Here is a 27,503-nt window from a genome sequence, read left to right as displayed (position 1 = left end):
TGAATACAGGGAGAAGGAAGGGCAGAGAGGGAGAGATGCCAGCCAGTCTCTAGAAGAGCAAGATGTATTAAAGCACAGGTAAAGCCATGAGACACATGGCAAAACATAGATGAATGGAAATGGGGTATCGATAGTCTGGAAGCAGTTTGCTACATTGTATCCATAGTCTGGAAGCAGTTTGCTACATTGTATCTATAGTCTGATAGCAGGTTATCACATTGTATCCATAGTATGGAGGCAGGTTGTTACATAGTGTGGAGGGGCAAATTGCTACATAGTATCCATGGTATAGTGGGCAGATTGTTATATAATATCCATAGAATAGGGGGCAAATCGCTACATAGTATCCATGGTATAGTGGGCAGATTGCTACATAATATCCATAGAATAGGTGGCAAATTGCTACTTTGTATCCATGGTATGGTGTTAGATTGTTACATAGTATCCATAGTCTGAAAGCAGATGTCACATTGTATCCATTGTCCCTGCTTGAGTTTGACTGTCTCTTTTGGTATTCAGTTCAAGACCAAAACCCAGGGACTGGTACCACCCACTTTTAGGCTGGATCTTCCCACTTCAACTGGTTCTTTTTTAAATTTGGGGTTCCAGGAATCAAACTCAGAGCCCCATGCATGCCAAGAAAGAGCTCTACTACTCACCACGAGGGAGGGCTGTCTTCAGCTTTAAGTCTGCTCAGGATGGAGAAGGCTGACCACATGGAATGACCTTTGTGAAGCCATCACTAGGAGACCAGCATTTGAGGAGAAGTGAGCCATTTAAGAATGCACAGCCTGTTCCACTCAACGCTCCCAGGCTACCTAACCCGGAGACTAGACCCACCAGACTAACACCCATTGACAAAGGTGGCTGTGGCCCTGACAGGCACAAGTTATACAAGAACCACTAAAAGAAGGCGTTAATGTACGAGGGCTGTAAGAGCCTGATGCCTTATTGTGTTTAATGCAAGAGTTCAAAGCAAAAAATACTGAGTTTATGGTTTTGTGTGTCTTTTTGTCCTGTGAGATATAGCCACATGTGGTGAATAGTGGGATCTGGAGCCTGGTGATGTTCCTATTCCAGGGACAGACCTGACTGGGGCAGCAAGGAATGAAGAGAGAGAGAGAGAGAGAGAGAGAGAGAGAGAGAGAGAGAGAGAGAGAGGAAGCTGGGATCACGTGGTCTGGCCTCAACATGTTTATGATATATAGCTGCCTGGGAGGCAGAGTCACTGCCTACAGCAGGACCAGAAGGCAGGGGTGTCGCAATAGATAAGGGAGGAGGGATGATTTGTGGTTCATAGCTGGCTCAAGGAGGCAGGGTTGGCTATTCTTGGTAGGAGAAGTCTCTGTAAAAGAACAATCTTCAGGTCAGACATGGGGGTGGGGCATGGTGGCCATTTTCTGTGCACACTGTCTTCATCGTCCTTCTGAGGCAGAGGCTGTGGGGTCCTTGGCAAGACTCTGCTTTGTCAACAACACATTCACTCAGCTACCGACTAAAGTAAAATCCTTTATCAGACCTTAAACAGGTTGTGGACTGAGTGTGGCAGACAGGGGTACTCATGCTGACATGGGGGTAACCTGCAAAATGGAGCCGGAAGTTGGTGGTATGTCTACCAGGAGCCTCTAAAACATCCCCTACCCCGCTTTTCTTTAGCGCTGGGGAAGTGAGCCTAGGTCCTTGCACATACTTGGTAAGTATTCAACTGCTGAGTTATGTCCCCAGCCCAGAGTCACATCTTTGACTCAGTGATCCTTTTCTGCTCTGGGACAATGGTCTTGTGCCCTGTAAAGATTTGTCAGTTTTGTTGCTTTAATAAAATGCTAATTGGCCAGTAGCCAGGCAGGAAGTATAGGCAGGGCGACCAGGCAGGAAATAGAGTTGGGGTGACAAGAACTGGAGAATTCTGGGAAGAGGAAAGGCAGTCTGCAGTTGTCACCCAGACACAGAGGAAGCAAGATGAGAATGCCTTGCTGATAAAAGGTACCAAGCCACGTGGCTAGCACAGACAAGAATTATGGATTAATGTAGGATGTAAGAGTTAAGAAGCCGGAGCTACTAGTTTATGATTAATGTAGACCTCTGTGTGTTTCTTTGGTACTGAATGACTGCAGGACTGGGCAGGACAGAAACCTCGGTCAACACATTTCCATCTAAATGAAGCAAAAAAGGAAAAAGAAAAAAGAAACATTAATAATGACCAAGGATATGATCCAGTGGTAGGATACTTGCTTGGCATGTTCAATGCCCTAGATTCGATTTTTTTATTTTTTATTTTTTTAAAAATATTTATTTATTTATTATGTATACAATGTTCTGTCTGTGTGTATGTCTGCAGGCCAGAAGAGGGCACCAGATGCCATTACAGATGGTTGTGAGCTACCATGTGGTTACTGGGAATTGAACTCAGGACCTTTGGAAGAGCAGGCAATGCTCTTAACCACTGAGCCATTTCTCCAGCCCCTCGATTTTTTTATTCTTGTAAAAAAAAAGAAAAAGTTAACTTTACGAAGTAATTTGATAAAACAGCAGGCATGATGGCATGTGACCTGTAATTTCAGGACTCAGGAGGCAGAGGCAGAGGATCAGGAGTTCAGTGTTAGCCTCAGTTATATAGTGAGTTCAAGGCTAGCTTGGTCTTCTTGAAACTGTCTCAAAGAATGAGCAAACAGGGCTAGAACTATATCTCAGTGGAGTACTTGCCTAATGTATACAAAACATTGGTTTCAACCCCCAACACTGTAAAAACTAGGCATAGCCTTGTACCACTTGGGAAGTAAAGGCAGGCCTGTCAGGACATCTTCAGCAAGTTCTAGGCTAACCTGGGCTACTTGGGACCATGTCTCAAAAAACAAAGCAAATACCTAACAAAAAGTTGATAACATGTTATGCCTAAAGATGTTTCATCTCAATATTGTTTAGTTGTTGGGAGTAACTTTGATGTCCTACAAGGGAAGGATTATAAAAGTAAGGCATATCCACTTAATGGAGACATTGTGCAGACCTCAGAGTGACTAGTGAAAAAAAATACAGGAGACATTGCTATCAAATCATTTATTTAGTGTGTTGTCAACTTTATTATAAAAACACGTAAGGAAGAAACAGCATAATGTTACCAACCATCTCTCCCTCCCTCAGTGAAGGGTCACAAGTGTTTTATTATGGCACCTTCTAAGCTTGCTACATTAATTATAATGAAGGCAGAAGAAATTAGTGCTATTTTTAAAATAGAAATATAAATAATTTCTTAGAACATACATTCCAGGAAAGCTCTGGCTGGGAGGAGGAAAGCAACTGTGGTTGGTCCAGCTGATTCCTGTTTTAGCTGCAGTTTGGAGCCACGTGAAATAGTGTGGCCACTTGTTCAGAATTACCCAGGATGCTTCTTAAAAGTGCATACCGCAGAGTTCTGCATATTGGTTAAATCAGAGTCTCCGCCCCGGGGCTCGGGAGTTTACATCCATCTTCTGTCCCTCTGTTATGTATTTATTTATTTTGAGACTTACTCTGTGCCCAGACAAGCCTAGAACTCCTGATCCTCTTACTGTCACCAACCATGGGCTGGGGTTACAGGTCAGAGCCGTCGCTCTAGGTGCAGGGTTTAGCATTTCAACAGGTTTTGTATATTTGAATTGGAGCTCCCACCTCCCCACACCATGGACAATCAGTGTGATGGTGCACACCTGCAATCTTAGAGCTTGGGAGGCAGAGTTAGGAGGATCACTGTAAGTTCATGGTCACTTAGTGAACCTGGCCTAATTAGTGAGGTTATGTTCAGTCCACTCAGCATGCACTACATAGTAAGATTTTGTCTCCAAAATTAAAAAAAAGGAGACTGGAGAGCTGATGGCTTAATGGGTTACAGGACTTGCTTTGCAGTCATGAGGAGTGGAATTTGTACCCCATAACCCATGTAAAAAGCGGGGTGTCAGTCAGGCAGTGGTGGCACACACCTTTAATCCTAGCACTCTGGAAGCAGAGCCAGGCAGATCTCTGTGAATTTGAGACTAGCCTGGTCTACAAAGTGAGTTCAGGGCTACACAAAGGAACTCTGTCTCAGGAAAGAAAGAAAGAAAGAAAGAAAGAAAGAAAGAAAGAAAGAAAGAAAGAAAGAAAGAAAGGAGAGAAGGGAAGGAAGGAAGGAAGGAAGGAAGGAAGGAAGGAAGGAAGGAAGGAAGGAAGAAAAACAGGGTGTGGTTGCATGCACCAGTAACTCCAGGTTTTCCAGATGTAGAGCTAGGCGTTGGGAATTGCTGACTGCCAGCCTGTCACTGCAGATCCAGTGAGAGACTCTTCACAAGGGACTATGACAAAAAGGGATAGTGCAGGACACCTGACGTCTTTCTCTGGCCTCTGTGTATATGCAATGGAACACGCACCCACACAGAGAATAATTGGCTCAATAAGAAGATAACCCCCACCAAGAGAAGAAAGAAAAGTGACTGCAGCCCCCCTGTGAGAGGCTATAGACAACACATTCACCAGCCCTCCGGTGTGCCCCCACCACCATTTACACCCTCTGGTCCTTTCCAGATGCTGGGGTGAAGGTCCTGTGTCTCGTTCACAGTGCCCAACCTCCCTCCTCCATGCTGGGTATCAAGCCCAGGGCCTGCACATGGTGGCTGGATGGTCATTCTACCACTGAGCTCTGTTCCAGTTTGTCCTTGAATTCTTCCAACACCCTGAACTGACTTTGAAGAGAGAGCAAATAATCAGAGAAATCACTCTTTTTATAAAGTCAGTTCTTGGTGAGGTCTTTGAAAAGGTGAGCATTCTGTACACAGGTGGTTGACAGTTATAGACAGTCATTTTTCTTTAGATGGCTTAGGACTCATTAGTTAGCTCAGGCTGGCCCCAAACTCATGGCAATTTTCTTGCCACAGCCTCTGAACACTAAGATTATAGACGTGCAATACATCCCCATGCTGAATTTTATTAAAACTTCTTTATAATAATAACGGGTGTGTGTGTGTGTGTGTGTGTGTGTGTGTGTGTGTGTGTGATGCTTATTTGATGCTGATGATGCTGTGTTGGAGGGAGAGAGCCACTTGTTAGTTCCCGGCTGCTCAGCTCTGAAATAACCACACAGAAACTGTACTAATTAAATCACGGCTTGGCCCATTAGCTCTAGCTTATTATTGGCTAACTCTTACATATTAATCTAACCCATTTCTATTAATCTGTGTATTCATATGTGGCAATGGCAGGAAAAGTTCTGTCCGCTGATCCTGCCTCCTTTCTCCCAGCATTCAGCTTAGTTTTCCCCGCCTAGCTCTGGTCTTTTGCCCTATCACAGACCAAGACAGTTTCTTTATTCATTAACTAATAAAAGTAATGCATAGAATGACCTCCCACACCAGTGCTGAGCCATCTCCCTGGTACCTGGCTTTCTTCTCTTTTTTCTTTTTTTTCTCTCCAAACAAGAGATTGCTAAACTGCCAGAGTTGGCCTCAAATTTGTGACCTCCCTGTTTTGGCCATCCAAGGGCTTAGATTAAGCTACGATGTGATTCCCTTTAGTCCACCTTTGTTGAGGGGCCCAGGGAAGTGATATCTGGGACATGGGATTCTTCATTTTCAGCTGCACTCTGGCTCAGGAAAGGGGTGGCCTAGAAGGACCTTCCAGGTCTGAGATGCTGTGACTTGTCAAGCCCCAGAACAGCTGTAACAAGCTCAGAGATGTCCCAACAGTCACACAATTAGCTGTCTCCTAAGTAGGTGAAATTCAATACCACAGAGGGCAGGGGTTCAAGGCATTAGCCCACACTACTTCCTGTTTCCAGAGTTGCTCATAGCTTCTTAGGAGAAAAACTGAGCCATCCTGGGAACGGCAATGTCTGTAATCATGTGGAGCAATGCAGGGGGCGGGGGATGAAAACAAGGCACAAGAACAAGCTCTTCCTGGAACCTCCTGGAAGAAGGGGTCACATTCCATCCCTGGGCTTTCAGGAGGTGATCGGTACCCCTTTCTCTCCTTGAGAACCTGAGGATCAGGCTGTGGAGGGGCCCAGTGCTGGGTGGATGCAGGTGACAGTTACTGTCTGTGGTTGGTTGTGAGCCAAGGCAGGGGTGGAACCTCCTAGGGGTGGAAAGTGAGGGCTGGCCTGGGAGAAAAGCTCTGCTCAGCAGCAGGCAGCCCCAGGCATCCAGCAGGGAGAGGCAGGCTCCAAGTAGCCGAGGGCCTGAGGTCAGGCAAGTCCATCCTTTCCGCGTTGGGGGATGGGGAGCAGCGGAAGGAGCAGAGAGGTTAGAGCTCACCCAGAAGGAAAATTTGTTAAAGGAAGGTCTGCGTCTTTCACTCAATGTGTAATTAGCTCTCGGCAGAAGATGCTGCGGATTCATAATAGAAGCCGACCATGGGGGAGGAAGACTGACAAGCCTGGGATTCTTGTGGGCTTTTTAATTTAATTTTTATAAGAAACAAGAACAGTTGCAATTATAATTGTGGACCTTTAGTGATGGTGTCTCCCAGCAACAAGCCACATCTCTCTCTATTCCACTCTCTTCCCAGGCAGAACGAACTGGAAGGTGTTGCCTGCCACAGAGCAGCTCCACTCCACTCCTGCTCTGACCTGACCCAGCCGTGGCCTCTCCTCTACTTCCAGCTCCCTCAGCCTGGCTGTCCCCTGAGCCCTGTTCTCAGCCTCCAGCCTGGGACTCTCTCGTGGTTCCATCAGAGCTAGGTTTCCTCCTGAGTTCCTGCCCTCGGCAGGGTGGCTGTCTGTGCCCTGGGAGGAAGGGAGGTGCAAAGGAAAGGAAAGGTGGGGAGCCCCAGGACGTGGTAGTAGGAAGTAGGCAATGCCTGGACACCTGCCAGAATTAACAGGCCTCCCCTCTCCCAGGCACAAAGGGCTCTCTGTGAGGACACTCCTAGACTCATGTGGAATCCTGGAGGCTCATATTTCTTAACATAAAAGATGCCCATTCCCAGCCAGGCCTGGGTGTGGTCTGTGGTTTGACTTGTGGTGGGCGGGGCTTGTGGACTCCCAGTGACCCATCTGGATGGTGTCTGTCCTTCCTAAGAGCTGGCCTTCACATGAAAATGGGGAGAGGCCAAGTAGACAACTTCTCTTGAAGGGCATGGGTAGTTATTTTTTCTCGCCTCTGGAGAGAGCCTTCTAGTTTCTACACCCCAACATCTCTCCAGTGTCTGTCAGTCTGTCTGTCTTTCGCTCTCATTATCTATCTGTGCCTGCTCAGATCCACATGAGAGACTATCAAACTACACCTAGTCTTCTCTCCTACTTCAAGCCTTTGTCGCAGAGAATTAAGCTAGGACTCAAAGAAAGTAGGCTATGTCTCAGCATCCTCTGGGTGCCCGTGGGAACGGACTGCTCAGGAGGTCGCTTGACCCTCTGTGGACCTTATGATGTTTTGTTCCCAGGTGAAAGAGTTGGAACAAGACAGCTCAGGTCTCAGTTCTCACCTCCAAGCTGTATGAGCGGAAGTCATCCACCAGAGCCTGGTGCCACACAGTTGGGATTATCTCTGATGCCAGCAGCATGCACCTCGGGAGTGGCTGGTGCAGTTCCTCCCCGGATTCCTAATGGGGCAGGATGTCTGACCCCTGTGGCCTCCGTCTATCCTGCACGTTTGGCTGCTTGAACTACAGAAGAGACAGTTATTGAACAAACCTTTATTTTTTAAAAAAAATTTATTTACTTTTATGTGTAGGGGTGTTTTTGCCTGCACGTGTGTCTATGCCATGTGTGTGCCCTGTGCCTACAGAAGCCAGAAGAGGGCATCAGATTCACTGGCACTGGAGTTACAGATGGTTGTGAACTGCCGTGTGGATGCAAGGCCTCCAGAAGAGCAGCCGGTGCTTCCAGCTGCTGAGCCACTGCCCCAGCCCCTGCACAGATCTTTCTTGGGCTCCAGCTATGGCCCAGTAAACAAAACCCTTGGCAGCCAGCTCTCTGGGACTCACCTTTGAAAAGATGCGATTCTTCCCGTACTGGTTTGCTACCGTGGGCCTCACCAGTTCTCTGTCCAGCTGGCTCACAGAAAAGAAACGCTGTCCAGCAGTTCTGTGGGCCGTTGTCTGCATGGTCACTGGGCAGTGTGGGAGGATCTATTCAATGCCTTTCTGGGAGCTCCTGGTGCCCTAGGGTATGGACTTCCTTGGCTTGTGGAAGCATTACCCAGACCTCTGCAGCATCTTCTCAAGACGCCTTCCTGCCTTTGTGTTCAACTCTACCTGAATTATTGTTGTTCTTTGTTTTGTTTTGTTTTGTTTTGTTTTGTTTTGTTTTGTTTTGTTTGAGACAGGGTTTCTCTGTGTAGCCCTGGCTGTCCTGGAACTCACTTTGTAGACCAGGCTGGTCTCGAACTCAGAGATCCACCTACCTCTGTCTCCTGAGGGCTGGGATTAAAGGCATGAGCCACCACACCCAGCCACCACCAAATTTTTCTTTGTTTTATAAGGACACACACAGTCATCGCATCAAAGCACGCGTTAGTGACCTCATCCTGACCTGATCTTTCCTCAGGACCGTTTCCCTGTAAAGATGCCTTCTGGGGTGCTGAGAGTTAGGATTCCAGCTTGTCGTTTTCGCGGTGAGTACAGCACCTTCTCTGGGAAAGTGTAAGACTGCGGAGAGAGAACGTTGTCCCCAGGGGCCTCCAGTTTTGGCTTCGGACAAGGTCTTCTGTGAACTCCTTTGATTGGTGAAACCCAGTCACGTGTCCACTCCTCGCTGTCATTCTAGTTAGGAATTTAGTCTGACTCTTGTCAAGGTGGGCGCGGGAGGTAATGTGGGCTCTCCTCGGTGCAGGAAGAACATTCCAACGGCCCGTCTAAACACGACCGCGAGGAGACAGAACTCCACTGTGCAAGGAAGAAGGAGGGGGACCCTGCGCAGGGGTGAGGGCAGCAGCTTCATCTTCTGCCCCCTCCTTAGTGTCTGGGCTTCTCTGCTGCTCATGCCAGGGAACCAGCCTCTCACAGTTCATAGGTACTTCCTGTGTGCCAGGCTATTTTCTGCCTTTATTATTTATTTACTCCCTTAGCGGCCGTTCGTGGAGGCCAATGTGTGGAGCTCAGGGTTGTTTCTTCTCCTTTCTCATTTGTTCCAAGGATGGAACTCAGGTAGACGTAGTTTTCTAATCTCTTGGATTGCCTTTGGAACCCTCACAACAGCCCCCTGAGAAGGGGTGGCTCTGGTCTCCTTTCACGGATGGGAAGGCACAGAGAGAAACAGGAGCTTAGCCAGGCAGGCCGGAGGGGTGCAGTGGAACCCCCGTAGCATCAAACTGAACTTACCCACAGTGCTCATGGAACTGGCCACTGTCCAGGGACAGTAGTAGGTGAGCACTGTGAAGCCACTGCTCTGTTGCCCACCTAGCAGCTCCACAGAGTTGGCCCGGGGTGGCATGCCCACTGCGTATCCCTGAGCCGAGGCGGGTGTGCTATGGACATCCAGCAGCCTTGCCTCTTATAGGCATTCAGTCCAAGAGCTTGCAAACCCTGAAAGGGAGGAGGAGAGTGAGTGCACTGGAGGGCTGGAGACCGGCCTGGAGCTTGGAGCCTATGCCTGCGTAGGTGGCTGAGGAGGGCACTACATCAGAGGGCTGGCTCCTGAACTTGTGACCCGCTGGGAGTTCACAGATGGCTCCCTGCAAGGGCAGGAAGGGCCTCACGCTGGTCCCTTGCCAGGGTGCTGCACACACAGGGCCAGACTGTTCCCAAGCTTCTTCCCTGGGGACCTGGGAGAGGCCGTGTGACTGACAGAGCCGACCTTTCTAGCTGAGCCGCGTGGGGAATGTGGTCAGGGCCTTACCACATGGCTAGAGGCAGAGACCTGGGACCTCTGCCTCCTCAGAAGGGGCCTCAGATACTGAACCACTGACTTTTGTCCTCCTTTGGAGAGAAGGTGGGAACAGGAGCAGAAGGAGGCAGAAATATGAAATTATTCTCCCAGCCTTCTGACTGCCAGCCAAGAGCTCCTGGTGCCTGTAGAGGTTTGAGCTGGGTTTTGAGCCTCCCTAGACATGGCACAGAGCCAGCTTTTGTGACTATGTTTGCACCAGGGACATCTGTCACTGCAGGGAGCTCCGCATCCGCATCAGAGCACTTACCTTTCCAAAAGAAACCAGGTCTGTGTCGGCACGGTGGCCTTAGAGTTTGTGTAGTAGCCCAGGTCATCTTTCACACACTCCATTTCCACTGAGCTACTGCTCCCAGACCCCAGATTTTAAGGGGGGGGTGGAGGCAGGAAACAGGGCCAGACATGGTGGCAAGTACCTCTAATCCTATCTGTTTGGGTGATGAGGCAGGAGGATTACATGAGCCCAGAAGGGTCTAACCTGGGCAACATAGCTAGACATGATTACAAAAGATAACAAAAGCCTAAAGCAAACAAGAAAGACAAAGGACGTTCTCCTTCAACAGCTTTGACAATCAGGTAAGAGGAGAATCGCTTCCTATTTGGTAGTAGTACATTTCCCCAACACACAGAAGGAAGAGGAGGAGAAAGACATTATCTACGGGAAGTCTTTATTGTAATCTATGAAATATGTAGTTAATAAAAAGTTGCAGAAACGTTTCCAAAAGAATCAATAATGTCCCAGAGTTTTAAAACTGGATTAATTTCATAATAATGGGAGAATATTAATGTGTGATGTGGGCTCTTATTCCTAAATGTCTCCCTACAGATCAGCAGAGAAGTGGGCATTTATAGAACTCAAACATAAAACAGGGGCCTGGAGTTCCAGGCATCCTATTCAGTGTGAAGTCTAGATAATTTTAGACCCCTTTAAAACATATCTCAAAGATTGTATGGGGTTTGCTGATACTAAAAAAATTACTTATCTGACGATCTAACTTAAGCAGCCACCCCATGTTTCTCCTTGTTTCAACAGGCCGCCTTAGGTCTGTTCTTGAATGCACCTGAGAGGTGGGGCAGGCAAAGGAGTGGGGGTTGAAATAGCTGTTGGGGACCCCAAGCCCCTGAGGCTGGCCTCAAGGCTCTGGAGCCCCAGGCTTCCTCTGAAAGCGCTGTCTCCCTGTAGGGAGCAGGCAGGTCCCACTGCAGCTGTAGGATGCCTTCAAAACAACTTGTAGACAAGTCCGACAAGAGGATTATGGGAGCCCAGGAATGGGGCATCTGACAATCAATGCGGGAGCCACCAGGCTGTATGGGGTAACACTGGCAAACACACCAGGGCCCAATCACAGGTCTGCCTGGCTCCCTGGGACCTGATGGGCCTGCCTTGCCACCTGGGAGTTTAGTGACATTGATCCACATCTCCGCTGGCCCAGTAAACTCCAAAGCCTGGCCTGACCTTCCCTTCAGGCCCAGCTGTCCAGCCCTTCCCTGTACTAAATTCCCCCACATTCTCCAGAGCTGAGGTCATGGAAAACTCCCGGGGTGGGGGCTGGCGGGGGGGGGGCTGCCAGGCTGAAGTACCAGTACAGGGGGATTAGCAGGGTGACTGGTCATTTGTTTATCTGTAGAGGGGTTGTGTGGGCAGCTGCTCCTGGGAGCCAGGGAGAAGACAGGAGCACAGCTTCTATGGGACAACTCCAGCTCCGTAGGGGCAGGTGCTCTGGGCCTCCCTGCCCTCGCTGCGCTGCCCCTGGGTCCAAGGGGAGGGTGAGAGCCAGGGGCAGGCCTTCCTGGGAGGCTTCCCGAAAGCCTCAGAAGGGAAAGAAGAAAGGGAAGGTGCCTTCTAAGCTCTTTACCTTGGTGGGGATGCTCTTGGGCCCATTTTTATAGACTCAAAGAAGTTGGGGGGCGCTTTCTGTGCTTAAGGAGTGATGAGAAGTCCCTTGCAGGTCACCCCAACACTAAAGCTGGACCTGTTCCATTACTCTTTGCTGCTCAGGGAAACCCTGCCTTCCTTCCCTCAAAAGGAAATAGCTCCGGTCAGCCCTGGCAGGTTTTAAGGTTATATAGTCGTGTTCCCTGTTGCTCCTCTGCTTCTGCAGGTTGGTCTTTATCTGTGAAATTCCCACTAGAAACTCATGCTGAGAAGAACCAGCTCTACTTGTGTGTTTATGCCAGTGACCCTGTCTCTCCGGCTCTGAGCCTGGTGCACTGTGTGGATGAGGCTTCAGGGGTTTGGTGTGCGGGTGTCTGTCCCCCATCTCCACCCTTGTGGAGTCTCATTTGAGAAACCCTGGCAGGCTGAGGACCAACCCCATAGGTCTTGTCTATGTGGTTGGCTATGGTTGGATGAGATTTTGGCCTTCGTTGTACCTCACCCAAAAACCGGATTCAAGAGGTCGACCCTGCCTCACAACAGAAGGGTCAAGTTTTGCTCACCCGTCTTTCTTGCCTAGGGATTCTCTCACATTGTCTGAGGTGACAACGTCCCCTGTCACCTCTAAACCATCTCCCACAGGAGACTTTCCAGAAGTTCTGCACGTGTGCCAAGAGAATCAGAGACAGGGTTGGGTGCCTAAGGAGGGAGAGGGAGCAGGCTCAAGGGCTACTAATCACAGCCTTGGGGTAGATATTTGCCTGGGAAGATGGATACATGATACGGTAATAGAAGTCAGCCCATCCCCCCACCCCCTTGTCTGCTCAGGGTCTAACCAAAGGCATGCAGGCCACAGGGCTAGCCCTCCAGCACCTCACAGGTTGAGCTGTGACTAAGTAACATTTTTAACATGCTGCAGCTCTTCCCAGTCTCTTGAAACACTCTGCCCACACAATGACTTCTCTTCCCCCTCTCTCCAGACAAGATTTCTCTGTGGAGCTTTGGAGCCTGTCCTGGAGCTCACTGTGTAGACCAGGCTGGTCTTGAACTCACAGAGATCCACCTACCTCTGCAGCACCCCCCCTCAACCCAGTGCTGGGATTAAAGGCATGTGCCACCACCACCCAGCACAGTGCCTCTTTTTACAAAGTGAATTTTAGAGCCAGGTTTTCCAGAGTTCAAATCCCACCTCTGAAGCTTATCAGACTCAGAAACTGCTGGTTTGAAAGAAAATATCCCCCAAAGGGAGTGGTACTATTAGGAGGTGTGGCCTTGGAAGAAGTGTGTCACTATGTGGGCGGGCTTTGAGATTTCTTTTCTTAGGCTTCTCTCAGTGTGACAGTCAGTCAACTTCCTGTTGCTTCTGAGTCAAGATGTAGGACTGTCAGCTCCAGCACCATGTCTGCCTGCACACCACCATGCTCCCCACCATGATGATAATGGTTGAACCTCTGAAACTTTAAGTGAGCCACCCCAATTAAATGTTTTCCTTTATAAGTGTTGCCATGATCATGATGCCTCTTTACAGCAATAAAAACCCTAACTAAAACAGAAGTCTTACTTAATTCTCCCCCCCCCACACCTTTCACCTCCAAAGTGGGGTTCTGAGCACCAGCTGCCTGGCAGGGGAGGGGGTGCTGTGGGGATTAGGCCATCAGTCATGACATAGGACTGTAACTGTTCCTCGCGCGACCATGTGACTGCCGCCTCTGCTTTGCTTGCCTTCCCCTTACTCAGCCCAACCTCTGCCAGGCACTCTGCTCTTCCACAGCCTCAGCAGCCTGGCTGAGGAGATCCACCTGGCCAGGTGATGACAATGGGAGACAGATGTTTGGAAGGGTCACATGGAAAACAGCCTGAGAATGCCCGTGACCCACCAAGGGCTTCCAAGGGGGAAGGAACACTGTTGCCACCGGCTAGAATAGAGGGTAGGGGCAGCCTCTTGTGAGACACAGTGTTCCTTACTATAGGTGCAAAGAATTCCATGAAGGTGTTTGGGTCCACACAGCACAGAGCCAGGGGCTCAGGTCTCTGGTGGAGCCTCCCTTGTTCTGACCCCTCCCCCCCAAACCTGTGGCTGAGACCTTATTCTGGAAAAGGTCTCTGCAGATATAATTAAGTTCAAACTGAGGTCACCCCAAGTTCTCTGGATGAGTGTTAAGTCTAGTGTCGCGGGTCCTTACAAGAGCAGTGCAGGAGAAATAGCGAGGCAGAGTGAGCTAAGCCACGGTGAAGCAGGGGTGGCCTGGAGTCACGGACGCTCAGCAGGATGGAAGGGGCCCTGCTGGCACTTAGACTTTTGGTTTCTGGCTCCAGCACACAGACAAAGTTCTATAGTTTTAACCATGCAGTCTGTGGTTGTTTGTTACAACATCGACAGGAAACTCGACACCAGCTTCTACTGCCAAATCCCTCAGAAAAAGACAGGGCTCTGTCTTGGTCAGGTTGGGTATTTGTCCGAGTTAGTTGGTTTCTGTCAACTTGACACAAGCTGGAGCCATCTGAGAAGAGGGGCTCCATCAGATTGCCAGTCTGATGCGGTCGGGTCCAGCCTGCTGGGGGCGGTGCCATGTCTGGGCCAGCGACCCTGAGTGGTATAAGAATGCAGGTTGAGCAAGAGGTGAGAAGTAACCCCCAGAAGGGTTTTGAGCTCCTGCCCCAGCTTCCCTTCATGAGGAGCTGGGCCATAAGTCGCACGGGGAAATAAATCCGAGTCACTTTTGGGCATGGTGTTTTATCAGGGCAACAGGAAGCAAAGTAAGAGGGTATTATAACAAAAGTACCATGGCTCTGTGGCTAAAAGCACTTGCCATACAAACCAGATGACCCAGGTCCTTTAACTTCCCAGAACTGTAGTGGGCTTTCTTGTGCCCCCACCAGCCCCCAAATCATGACACTGAGACTCATTATTAGTTATGAATGTTCAACTTTATTGTATGCTTGTCCCACTAGCTCTTATAACTGAAATTAACCTATTTCTCTTCCTCTACATTTTGCCTCTGAGCTTTTTACTTTTTGTTCATTTTGTATATATTACTTTTCTGCTTTCTGTGTGTCTGTCTGTCTGGCTCCTGGACATCTCCCTTTTTTTCTGCCTCATTTTTTCTCCTACTACTTAATTTCTCTGCCCTCCAGACCCGCCTATCCCTCTACTGCCTAGCTATTGGCCATTCAGCTTTTTATTAGACCAATCAGGTGCCTTAGGCAGGAAAGGTAAAACAGCAACATATCTTTACATAGTTAAACAAATGCAACGTAAACAAGTGTAGCATAGTTACAGTAATATTCTACAATATACACAAATGTAACGCATCTTTACATAGTTACAGTAATACTCCACAATATACACAAATGTAACACACCTTTACATAGTTACAGTAACATTCCACAATATACACAAATGTAACACACCTTTACATAGTTACAGTAACATTCCACAATATACACAAATGTAACACACCTTTACATAGTTACAGTAATATTCCATGTTATACACAAATGTAACACATTTTTACATAGTTACAATAACATCCCTATTCTGGTATTTTTTATTTATCAAGCAGCATATAGCTTCTTTCACTTGACATAATCTCTGCCATGGCTTGTAGTCACACTCATCCCATTTTCTAACTGACTACTGTGTCACTGGAGGAACCATATCATGTTTGTCCATCCAGCCTTGATGGACATTTGGTTGGTTTTATCTTTTGGCTATTATGAATAATGTTGTTAAGAGATTACAAAACATAAGAGAATTATATGAATTTACTTTATGTATTTAGTACATTTTTATCATTGATTTATTTTTGGTGTGTGTGGGTGATGACATGCCATGGTGCATATGTGGTGGTCAGAGGTTAGAGATCAGGAGTCAGTTCTCTCCTTCCACGGATTGGACTCAGGTTGACAGGCTTGTGTGGTAAATACCTTTACATGTTGCCATGTTTTGTGTGCAAATCTTTTCTTGAAAGTCCAATTTCATTCGTCATGGTCTACATTTAACAGGGAACTACCGGGCGTCATGTGGTGACTCTACATTTAATGTTTTGATGATTTGCTTCACTGATTTCCAAAGCAGTTGAACTATTTAATCCCAGGAGCAAAGCATGCGGTCCCAGTCCCTCCGTACCCTCACTGACACCCACTGCTTCTTGGTATTCTTTGCAGCACTTGGGATCAGACCAGGGCCTTGGACCTGCTAAGCAATCCCTGTGTTTCCAAGTTTCACTCCTCCATTAGAAAGCATTTTATTTACCTGTATTAGTTAATTTAGTAGGAACAAAATAATGTCACTGTGTGCTGGGCATCATGCCAGGCGCTCTAGGCTGCAGAGGACATAGCAGAGGCCTGCTCTCAAGGCAGCTCGGTTCCAGCAGGGACAACATAGGAGAGTAGAGACAGGAAAGGAGACATTGGAGGAGGTGCCGCCGCCTGACTTGCAGCTGGGGAAGCTCAGCTGGGCCGCAGATCCAGGGCTGTTGGGGTCTGACTTAGGGTGTGTGTACATTTGTGTGTGTGTGTGTGTGTGTGTGTGTGTGTGTGCGTGTGCGCGCGCGTGCCTGTGTGTTTCTGCGAGTTTCGTTAAGGCTGTTCACAGAAGCAACAATGGACATTTGATCAGTGGCGTTTACACTATTGAGGAGAGCTATTTTCCCTCTTCCATTAACCCTTAGCCGTATATAAACCCCTCAGGAGCAGTGGGTCCCATGAACTTCTCCTATCTTTTGCAGGTGTTGGTGGACCCTGTCTCAGGGAGATCTTGGGCAGGCTGTCTCAGCCATGAGTCTCAGAGTACACTAGCCATGCCATGTCTGGAGACCAGCGATCCACAGCTCCTCTCACCTCCTCTGCTTCTTCCATCCTTTCTCCTGAGGGGGTGATGCAGACAACCCGTTTATGGCTGGACATCCAATAGGTATCTCATAATACTTTTGCAGTTATGAGGAGTGGGCATCAATTTGGTCAGAGAGCTGTGGCTACCTCTCAGTTCCTTACCACTGTTATGCCAATGGGCTTATCTTTCCTGACCTCTAATGGCTGTATTTTAATGACATCTGTTTGAGGGATCTGGCCACTAACCTGTGATCTGAATCACCTGTCACTTCTTTGATAAGGAGTTTCTCCCCCAGCCTCAGAATTTTGAGTATGGGCCTGGGAATCTGCCTCTCTCACTTCCTACACTCCTTCTTGTCAGGGGGGTTAATGCACACCAGAGCTTGGAAGCTACCAGAACCAACTGGAAGGAAAGCAGCTTCCACCACCAGAGGGCTGAGCTGCAGGATCCTGTTACCCGTTTGTGCCGGTCTGGGTATCCTTTGGCCTGTTCCCAGTTTCTCAGGGCAAACAGCCTTGCAGAGCAGGCCTCGCTGTGTGCCAGGGACAAGGTAAGGTGGACATTACCCCGCCCCCTGCCTTACTCCACTCCGCAGTCCACGTGGGGAGACATCTGGCCCAGTGGCTTTTACCCTAGTGGGCAGTGCACTGCGTTCTCATGCCTGTTGCTTCCTGGTCAGTGTTGTCTGGACGGGAACCCTGGCCTGGGATGCTAGCCTAAACAGACTGAAGTTCTATGAAAAGGTTTGCAGACAGCCTGGGTCCTGACAGACGGTGTTAAGCAATATGTTTGCAGGTCTCTGGATTTATGGTCACAGCTGTGGTTAAAACTAATAGGTCTTGCCGGGTGGTGGTGGTGCCTTTCTTTAATCCCAGCACTTGGGAGACAGAGACAGGTGGATCTCTGAGTTTGAGGTCAGCCTGGTCTACTGAGTGAGTTCCAGGACAGCCAAGGCTACACAGAGAAATCCTGTCTTAAAAATAAAAGAAAAAAAAACAAAAACCTAAAACAAAAACAAAAAACAACAACAAACCAACCACCCACCCACCCAACCAAGCAAACAAAATTCTCCCAAAATTAGTAGGTTTCTGTTGGAGGCATGATTCTGAAAAATATAGGCTTCCTTCTAACAGTAATAATTCCCTCCCTGGTTCATTTGAAGCCCCCACAAATACTTCACCTTGTTCACAAGGCAATCCCCAACAGCCCATGGCATTAATGCCACCCTAATATGTGCAGTTCCCAGGGTTCAAGGATGCCAGACAGGTCTCCTCCCCTCGTGTCCTCAGCCAGGTCTCACAGGGCTGAGGCTGATAGGAGGAGCAGATATATGTGTTATTCAAGACAGCCAGATAGAGGGAAGCAAAACTATGAGTGTCCATTTTTATAGAAAGAATCATCAAAGCGGTCCTTGCTCGGGCCGGCGATATGACTCAGTGGGTTAAGACACTTGCCACCAAGCCTGTGTATTTAAGTTCAATCCCCTTGACCCACAGGACAGAAGGTGAGAACTAACTTCTACTAGCTCTCCTCTGATCTCCACATGTTCGCTGTGACATGCATGTTTGTAGGTTGTGTGTGCACACACACACAGAGAACAAACAAATATGTCAAAGTGAGTTGAAGGAATGGCTTAGTGGTTAAGAGTGTTTTCTGCCCTTCCAGAGGGCTTGAGTCTGGTTCCACCCACAACCGTCCATAACTCCAGCTCCGGGGTATCTGACACCCTTTTCTGGTCTCCACAGGTACTGGCACACCCCTGCCTAGACTCCCATAGATAGAGACATTCACTAAATAAAAATAAAGGCCTGGTGTCTGGGTTCACACCTTTAATCTCAGCACTCGGCAGGCAGAGGCAGGCAGATCTACAGAGTGGGTTCCAAGACAACCAGGGCTACACAGAGAAACCCTGTCTCAAAAAGCCAAAACCAGTCCGAAAAGAAACCCCACTACCAAGAGATCCATTTGCCTGCAAGGCCCCAAATACACATTGCAGCCGAGGGAAGCACTTCTGTTCATTTCCCCAACAGAAAATAACAAGGAACAAATTAATAAACTGTGGTTCTGTGTACATTTCTACACCTACAGGGTCTATTTAAGTGAAATCTTATACCTAGATTACGCTGAGCAAATAATGCCAGCTGTTAAGAACCACAATCAACATAAACCATAACTTCTATAAAGGTTATAGCAATCTTAATACCTGTAATAAAACATGAAGCGTGGTGGAGCCTATGAGCAGCAATAGCACAAGCTACTGCCTGCGGAAGGAAACTCCAGCTACGTCAGGTGTGCCAAGCGAGCACTTTGTTCCAGTTGCTTCATTTAAATTTTACAACCTTAGGCTCTTCATCCTCAGAACCTCTCCACCAGGGAAGCAACACCTCAACCCAACAGGTAGAGAAACTGAACCTGAGATGGTTGGAGGAGCCAGAGGGTGGACACGGCTTGCGTGCTTACACGTCTGGCTCTTTGATGGTCCCTCTCAACTGCGCTGGAGAAGGTGCTGTCATAGTTTGATACACAGTTGATGGGGGCAGGTGTGAGGGGCTAAGTAAAGCCAGAATCTGTGGCCCTCCACTAGAGGAGACAGGGAAAGGCAGGTTTCATGTAGACCAGGCTGGCTTCCGATTCACTATGTAACTGAGAATGACTTCAACTCTTGATCATCCTACACATACCTCCCAAGTGCTGGGGTTTCATGTGTGCATCACTGTGTCCAGTGAGAAGGTAGGATTTAAATCCAATGCGATGTGGCTCCAGGAGCATCGTTCAGCCTTTGGGGTTGATTAGGAATTTGTCCCAGTGAAGCCCAACTCAGATAAGACTCACATGAATATAACGCATATATATATATATAATATAATATACACATACACATATGTTTACTCAGGGCAAATGTTGGCAACCCCCTATATGTCCATCACTTGGAGAAGGTCATACAAGCTGGGACACACGCTCTCTAGTAGGTACAAGCAAATATTAAAAGAAATAAGTTGGATCTTGTATTTGCTGATGAGGAAAGACACAATGAAACAATAGAAAACCATATGCACATACACTTTATAAGTAAGGACACACCGTGGACAGTTTGCCTGGTACGTACATGGCCTTGAGTCCACTCCCCTGCATCATGAAGAAAACAAACAAAAACCGTGAGTGTACATTATACCCAGTCGTACACTTGGACACATTGCCCAGGGAGGGGGACACTGAGCAGTTTGAGGAAAGTTTAGTAAAAGGAATATTTATAGATTCCGGGCTGGCTATAGGAAACACACAGGTACAGCATAGTACCCATGAGGCTCCATTATCACATGCTAGAACCCAGGGACGGGGGAGCTGTGCAGAGGGGCAACTCCCGGGTGTTGAACCCCTCAGTAGAGGGTCACAGTCACTCACTTTAGACAGCCAGTGAAGGGGAGAGGAGCCTAACAAGCCTCCCTCTCTCTCCACCACTGCCTAGTGCTCCCGATTTGCCAACCCTGCCTGGAGTCCAGAGGGCAAAGGAGCCAAGTTGGTGTAGGACAGCCTCCCTGGGCAGCTAGGGTGAGTGTGAGCCTGGAGGGCAAGCAGAAGACGTCCCGTCTGTTCACACTCAAATACGCATTTGTCAGTGCCTGGAGAAGGAGCTGAAAAGCTACTGGTGTGCCAAGGGGAAGGGCAGTGTGCAAGAGGGACCGTGGCTGTCCACTTCACTTACTCCATTGCGTGACTCACAGCGGCAGAGAAGCACACCCTGGGACCCTGGGAGGAAGCCGTGCCACCCTGGTTCCTTTCTGGCTTCTGAATCACGGCACTGTGGGGAGTCGTGGGTAGACATGTTCTCTGAGGTTGGCCACGCCAATAGGCACCCATCCCGTGTGGCCCTCTGTGGTGTTGCATGAGTGGCCCCTCTAGAGACAGCTGGGGGATGGCCCTTCATTGCCTCTGTCAGCAGGCTTTCCTTCTCTGAAACAGAGTACCCGAGGTAATTAGCTTATAAAGAGAAAAGGTGTATTTTGGATTCATGGTTTTAGATGCAGAATGGTTGTTTGTGGGCCTCTGGTAGAGGCGCCCAAGGTGAAGGCAATGAGTGCGCGGCACAGAAAACCGCTCGCTTTGTGGTCTGAAAGCGAAAGAGAACACAGCACAGGACTGAGATGGTGCAACAGCTAAAGCTTGGCCATCGCGGAAGGACAGAACCAACTCCTACAAGTCGCCTGCCCTCTGACCTCCACGTACGGATGGGGGCACAGGCCCCTCTCTGTGTGCAAAAATTCTAAAAATGTAAATTAAAAAAGAAGAGCACTGTAGCGCACCACGTCCGTCTGTGCTCCATGCACTACCATACAGTTCGTGAACTGGGCAAGGGGCTGGAGACTGAAACACACAAAGACTCACAGACAGAGGCACGGGTCATGCTTGAAACAGGAATGCCCCAAAATGCCCCCTTTATTGTGTTGAGGGGCGGCTTATATAGGGATCTTTAACTGATAGCCACGCCCCAGCCAAACCCACCAGAAACCACTCTCCTGCCATCAGGAACGCCTGAGGGTCTCGTGCTTAGAGCAGCTGCAAGCATTACAAGTTGTTTACCAGAAATTCAGGACTTGTGGGGTTCACAGCTCCCAACAGAGTACCTTGTAACCAAGCACACAGGACTGAAGTCAGTCTTGCTTCGCTTCTGAGGCGGATCGTTCGCAGGGAGAAAGCCTTCGGTTCACCTGTCTGCAATTAGACCATCAGAGCCCAAGCCAGTGCAGGAGAGGCTGGGTTTTCAAAGCCTCCATGCAGAGGGAGCCACGTGGACAGGAGCGCCTGCCTTGCCCAGGAAGTACTAGTGTGTTGGCCCCCTAGTGTGTTCATGCCCTGGGGGACGGTAGTCCCAGGACAAACTCCCAGCTGCCAGACCCCAGTCCAGATCTTACAACCCATGCTAAACAATAAATAATATTCTATTTTCAGGATTTAAATACAGCATTATAGTATTAATGTTAATTTCAGGAGATAATCCTGAAATTTTATGGATACTGACATCTTACTTATTTCTATTTTATTTTTAGATTTTAAGAAAACAGGGTCTCATGTAGCCCAGGCTGGCCTAAAACTTGCTCACCTTGACCTCAGATGGAATTTCGAGAGCAGCGTCTCCAGCATCGCGTGGCACTGGGGGCCACCTTGTCCAGCCACGCTGTCATTTCAGCAAGCAGAGCAAGGTAATGACCCCCTTTGGAGCCTCACTCCACCTGGAAACTGTTGAAATAAGAAGCGGCGGGGCTGCGTCCCCAACACCCCAGCCTCTTGGCTAGCTCATGCCCGAAATAACAACACACAAACTGTATTCATTTAACTGCTTGACCCATTTCTATCTAGCCTCTTCTAGGCTAATTCTCACATATTAATTTAGCCCATTTCTAATCATCTGTGTAAGCACCCCAAGGTGCGCTTACCGGGAAGATTCTAGCCTCCGTCCATCATGGTGTCTCTGCTCCAGAGAGCAGAGCCTTTCTGGTCCCTCTGGAAGCAGAGCAGAGTCTGACCTCACTTCCTCTTCCACCCAGCATCCTATTCTGTTTATTCCACCCACCTATGCTTTAACCTATGAGGCCAAGCAGTGTGTTTATTACTTAACCAATGAAATCAACAGATTGATATATGACACTCCCACATCAGGAAACCCCTCCACTCACCCGTCCTCAGCCTGACCTTGGTCACGAGTGTCCCCTCTGACTTCCGTTCCCTCCCACTCTCCCGTCCTTTCAGAGTAACCCAGTTCCTCCCCCTGCCTTTATGGCCCCCAACTGCATAACCTCCCACCTGTGGAGCTCAGTCAGTCTGTGGCTCTGAGGACTGAGTACCCACAAAAGGGCTTCTACTCACCACCTCAGGAACTGGCGCCCCCTTGCCAAGAATCTGAGTGGGACCCACCATCTAGAAGGTCTCTCCCCTCCCCAGACAGGCTGCCTAGGAGTGAGCCTTAACCCAGCAAGCTACCCAGAATCCTCTTCTGGAAATAGCTTCACTAGGAAGCACAGATAGAGGGAGTTTGTTTTCCACGGAGGCTTAAAGTAGCTTTGGAGCTGTCAGGAGCCAGGTTTCCGGTTACGTGTGGGAAGCAAGAACAAATCCGCCCACAGAGGACAGTGAGGAAAGACCGGACCGGAGGCGTCCCCTCTCCTGCTTCTGAGGCACACCTGCTCTGCCTTCCTATCTCTTGCTCTGAATAAATCATTGCACAACCCTTTTTTTGTCTTTCTCCATCTCTAGGGACACGAAGACATGGGAAGCAGGACAGCCACACTGCTGGGTTTTAATCCAAACTTGTCAACCTATGCCATTTTGGGCCGGTGACTCAGTGACTTCGTAAATCGGAACAAAACTGCGACGTCCTTGTGTGTTTGCTGCTGTTGCTGTTTGCTCTTATTTTTTTGGCACTGCTTGGGATCCCCAAGTTCTCTTGCTACTACCAGGTCCCCCCTCATTCTAGACCAGTGTTCGACTTCTGACTGAGACAAACCTGTAGCCCCTCGTCTAGGGTCATTACTAGGAGTAAGTGGCTGATGTGCCAAGGTTGTGGCTGGGAGGCAGTGGACAACCCTGTCCCTGCCAGGACCTTTTCCTGAGCTGGGTTCTGTCATTTCTCTTGAAAGAGGCTTGAGCCAAGACGTAAAACTTTTCTGGGCTGGGTGGTGGTGGAGCACGCCTTTAATCCCAGCACTCGGGAGGCAGAGACAGGCGGATCTCTGTGAGTTTGAGGCCAGTCTGGTCTACAAGAGCTAGTTCCAGGACAGACTCCAAAGCCACAGAGAAACCCTGTCTCAAAAAATCAAAACAAACAACAACAACAAAACTTTTCTGGCTACCCCTGTTTGAAATGTTCCCCAACATCCATCCATCTCAGCAACAGGGTATCACCAAGCTCTTCACAGGTACCTAGACAATGCTTCTCAGAAGTCAGCCTGCACACTCGGGCATCTGCCATTCACCTCTGGACGGTCCTGGGTCCTGCTCCTACACGCAAGATATCGACCACGTGCCTCGTTTTCCTGCTCTTTTGCCCATGAGGCTGTTTACAGGCCTTGGCTCTGTATTCTGGAAACCAGAACCCCTTCCGAGGCCCTGCCTGGGTCTCCGCCAGATGTGAGACTAGCTTACCAGAGGGTAAGCAGGAAACTGTTGCAGTTTCTTCCTAACTCTGCCCATTGGCTTGGTTACTTGGCCTCCATTAAGTATCTATGACTGACCAGAGCTGGGTAACTGAATTAGAACAAAGAACTGGAAGGAAACAATGAGAGGAAATTCAGCCCAGTGGGGACTCGCCGGGGAGCCCACTATAATACGGAAAGGGGAGGGACTCACAGGCACCCAGGGGACAGTGGTTGTTAAGGACCCACAGGGCAGCTTCCTGCCAGCCTATGGCTCACCTCTGAGCCCTTCAGCCTTCCAGGAAAGACTTGGAATAGTCTTCTGGGCATGAGCATACTGGGAAGGAATACTGGGAGGGGGTAAGAAAGAAAGAGGGCAAATGTCAACACCGGGAGAAAGGCTGGACAACCGCACCAAACGCGGAAGGGCGGGGAGTTCCAGGCCAGTTGCAGGTGTGGATCTACTTAGAAGGAATAGGGTGACGTTGAACTTCTAATTGAAAGACAGGGAGGGCACAGGACTATCAGACTTCCTCGGAGTCAGCCTGAGAGAACTCAGCACAAGAGTCTGGCTCACCTTGGAATGTTCTGGAATGCCTGGAATACGGGCAGGTGCATCTCTTGCCAGACGCCATAACCCTTGAGCCAACAAGGTCAAAAGGCAAACTTTCCAGCCAGGCGAAGTGGCACTCGCCTATAAACCAAACACTTGAAAGGCAGAGGCAGGAGAATTGCCACACAGTTGAAGGCAGCCTGGTCTAAACAGAGTTCTAAGCCAGCCATGGCTATGCAGTAAGAACCAATCTTAAAACAAAAAAGCAATTTTGCCAAACTCTTCCGGCCACTGGGGTAGAGCCACTCACACTGTTCTGGTGTTTCGGCGAGCCCTAAGGTGTGAGTGTGTGTGTGTGTGTGTGTGTGTGTGTGTGTGAGTATGCGTGCACGTGTGTGTGACAGAAGGGAGTCTGCAAGGCTCTGCACACTCTTGTGGGTTGCTGTTTCTTGTAGGACAGTGTTTGTTTAGGAGAACGTACAGTTTGTCTTGTACTCACCTGAGGGGATAGAGCATTATCTATTTCCCACAGATGATGAGACGTGTCGTCTATGTTGGATGTGCTGATCCTTGAAGGCCCTCCCTTTTGAGGTCATTCCTTTAACCTGAATCACGATTCAGAACTGTCACCTACTTACCCCTCATGTCTCAGGCTCCAGTGTAACTGTGCGACTTCTGTCCATAAGCGCTGAGCAGGCACCATGGATGTCTCAGTTCACTCTGTGTGAGTCTATAAGTCAGACCATTGAGTCTCTTCTGACAGCCTATAGATCTGTTATTTCCTTATGCACAGTCTCTTGGGTGCTCTTTCTGTGTGAGGCACTGTCCTAGGTTCTGGCGACAGTACCAGGTCTCTTTGTTCTTGCTAGGCCCGCTGATGAGAGACGTACACAGGAACATTTTAGCTGGTGACAACTGTCACCAAAGAGGCAGGTGTGCTGTGGTGGAGGGTGGGACACCCTCCACTGTGCTGTGATGATGACCGCGTCTTTCGTGCTCAGGCCAATCACAGACGGCATTGGGATATCCGGACATCCCGGGTACTGCTCCATTCGGTGGTGGCAGGTTATCATCTATTATCATAAGTTCCAAAGACATGAAGCCCTTGGTCAACAGATGTCACAGGGCTGAGCTACCAAAAGCAGGTACTGCGGGTTAGTCAGGGTCATTGTTCTTTCTGAGCACATTGGGCTCAGGGTAACTAGTTTTTATTTGCTTGGTTGGTTGCTTGCTTGGTTACACACACACACACACACACACACACACACTGGCAGAGGTAGTGGTATGTGTATAGATTTCAAAGTCCCCCCTCTTCCCTGTGAGCCCTGGGAATGAAACTCAGTTCTTGAGCCCTACAGTGAATGCTTTTAACCACTGAGCCATCTTGCTGGCTCTGTTTGGCTGAATTTTTGAGACAAGGTTAGACTCAATCTGCAGTCTAACCTGACCTTGAATTCACCGTATAGCCCAGGCTGGCCCCTCAGCCTCCTGGGATTGCCGCCATGCCTGGCCCTTTTTTTTTTTTTTTTTTTTTTTTAAAGAAAACATGTTCATTTTTGAAACCTCAAGAGAAGTACCTAGCACCAGACTGGCCCCAAACTCCACACCAGTCCTCCCTCACGCCCCCCATGTTGCAGAATATTCCTCTATACTGTGTGAAGTGTCATTGTGATTGGTTTAATAAGAGAGCTGAATGGCCATTAGCAAGGCAGGAGGTGTAGGCAGGACTGCTGGACAGAGACTGCGCTGGGGGAAGAGAGGTGAAGTCACCAGCCTGACAGATGGAGAGGAAGCAGGATGGGCAGTGCAGATGGTGGTAATGGAGTCACATCGAAGAAGATGCAGGTTAATTTAAGCTATAAGAACTAGTTAGGAGCAAGCCCAAGCTAAGGCGAGGTTTCATAATTAATACTAAGTCTCTGTGTTGTTTGTTTTGTGAGCTGGCAGCCCAGAGAAAAAGCCTTACACCCCCATGCCACCTGCTCAGGATCAGATAATCTCAAAGGATTTGTGCTGATTCTGTGTTGATCAGTGGCTTTCCATACACACAGTGAGTTGGCAGCAGGGTAGGGGACCATTTGGCTCCTCCCAGGAACACACCTGTTACTGCTGAGGCCCAGGTTCCAGCAAGGGAAGATGAAAACGGCAGAGCAGCCGCAGGTCCTGTCTAAGGAGGAGTGATTAAGAGCACAGGTGAGCAGTCAGTGGACCCGGATGCAAATCCTGCCTTTCCCTCTGCCCAACTGAAGTGACCTGGACAAGTTACAAAGCCTCCCAGGCCCAGCGTGGTCTGTGACTGGGGATGGCATTCATGAGAAACTTGTGGTGAGCCCTTGACCATGCTCAGTTATTGCTAAGATGGTGGCTGTAATAATCACCGAGCGAGCTCTAGACATCTCTGGAGCCCTTGTTGGTACATAAATGTGTACTCAGGTCAGTGGGTATTCTTGTGAGAATGTGAAAGTCACAGACAGGTCACGTGTGTGTGTGCGTGTGTGTGTGACCACTGCCTGATGGTAAACAAGTCACTAGGCATTGTGGGCCTCAGTTTTATCTGTTAGATGTCGAGATTGGTCTCCATCATTTTTAGGTCTCTTCTGTGCTCACTTGCTGAGAGCGTGAGCTCTTCCTCAGAAAGGTATGCTGGGTATATGTCCTCTTGGCTGTGTCCTTCAGGGAAGGACAGCTTGTCGGCAGGAGCCCGGGCCAACCTTGCTCCCTTCTGTGACAGCAATGGGCTCTAGTTTTGCCTCTCAGGCCCATGCCCAGTCACTTGCCCCTGAATAGCCTCCTTATTCCTGTCTCCTTAACCCTCTCTTTCTCTTGCTCACTGAGGCAGGAGAGAGGAAGGAGGTCTGTTCCAAAGGAGCCCTGTTAGGCGAGGCAGGGTCTGTGGACCGAGGGACAGATGGCTGTCCCACGGGATGAGACCAAAACCACTGTGGCAAATCACCGCCCATACCTGTCATCCCGGAGCTGGGCTCCAGGCTGCTGTTGTCAAGAGAGAAGAGGGTTGCTAGGTAAACAAACCCTTGGCAGCTGGCAGCTTCTGGGCAAACCGCAGACTTGAACTCGTGTTTGTCAGAGTTTGTGGTTCCTTGGGGTGTGAGGGGAAACTTCCCGGCAGGCCGGAGACTCTGAGATGCCCCTTGGAGATGGGGCACCATGCTCAGCAGCGTGATGTGAAGAAAGTCATGTCAGACAGCACCTGACCGTGTCTGTGGTGTGGACTGGAGAACTGGGAGAGGCCTCTGCTGAAAGAGAGGCCCTTTGTATTTCCTGAGTCC

The 27,503-nt window shown here is 49.0% G+C and overlaps 1 long non-coding RNA gene across 1 annotated transcript in view; it reads left to right on the top strand.

Moving 5' to 3' along the window:
• LOC126514202 (uncharacterized) overlaps positions 1–25,735 on the top strand; it is a 29,686-nt gene extending 3,951 nt beyond the window's left edge. The window contains exons 2-6 of the long non-coding RNA XR_007595524.1: positions 7,384–8,555; positions 16,433–16,617; positions 16,897–17,086; positions 21,582–21,734; positions 22,786–25,735. This is a non-coding gene — a long non-coding RNA (uncharacterized lncRNA). The remainder of the gene's footprint in view (positions 1–7,383; positions 8,556–16,432; positions 16,618–16,896; positions 17,087–21,581; positions 21,735–22,785) is intronic.
• Positions 25,736–27,503: the final 1,768 nt, after the last annotated feature.

Source organism: Alexandromys fortis, unplaced genomic scaffold (genome assembly GCF_014885135.2).
Source record: "Alexandromys fortis isolate MF-2015 unplaced genomic scaffold, M_Fortis_MF-2015_v1.1 scaffold_17, whole genome shotgun sequence".
Lineage (NCBI taxonomy): Eukaryota > Metazoa > Chordata > Mammalia > Rodentia > Cricetidae > Alexandromys > Alexandromys fortis.
The sequence above is the reverse complement of the archived record's forward strand: the minus strand, read 5'-3'. Positions and strand labels throughout refer to the sequence as shown.